We start from the raw sequence: 772 nt of genomic DNA on the forward strand, positions 1-772 counted from the left end.
ACACACACACACACACACACACACACACACACACACACACACACACACACACACATATATATATATATATATATATATACACACATGTATATTCATATTCACGACAAGCTGCCTTCAGATTCCATCTATCAAATCCTCTCACAATGCTTTGGTCGGTGCAGGTCTATAGTAGAAGATACTTGCCCAACGTGATACGGAGTGGGATCAAACTCAAGACCATGGGAAGTAAACGTCTTATCATAGAGCTACTTTGTGTCTGCACATCCATGCCAGTGCCTATATATTTACACCTGCGCCTACACAGCTATGCCTGCGGCTACACAGCTATGCCTGCGCCTACACAGCTATGCCTGCGCCTAGACATCCGCACTTGCGCGTATACAGTTATACCAACGCTTGATTTTAAGATATTTAGAAGGTAACTATTCGTAAATTAGTGCTGGGCAAAAAAAAAAAAAAAAAGAGTGTGGGATAAGACAAATTGTAAACACTGCTATATAAGTGGAGACAAATTGATTAAAACTGATAGCATTAAATTGAGCTACAGATACCGAAGTTATTGGATTAAACCCGAACCATTCATACCAATATATAGGAAATCTACTGAGAGTCAACACAGAAAATGAACAAGGAAACCAGGAAAGAGTACAATACAAAAGACAAACTGAAGTTGATGCTAGAAATAAGATAATAGTATTCAAATATTCTTATTATCACTGGTTTTATCATAACAACAAGAAGTTTAAGAACATGTTGAATTTAAAACAGAAAC

This window comes from Octopus bimaculoides, chromosome 16 (assembly GCF_001194135.2).
Source record: "Octopus bimaculoides isolate UCB-OBI-ISO-001 chromosome 16, ASM119413v2, whole genome shotgun sequence".
Taxonomy (NCBI): Eukaryota; Metazoa; Mollusca; class Cephalopoda; order Octopoda; family Octopodidae; genus Octopus; species Octopus bimaculoides.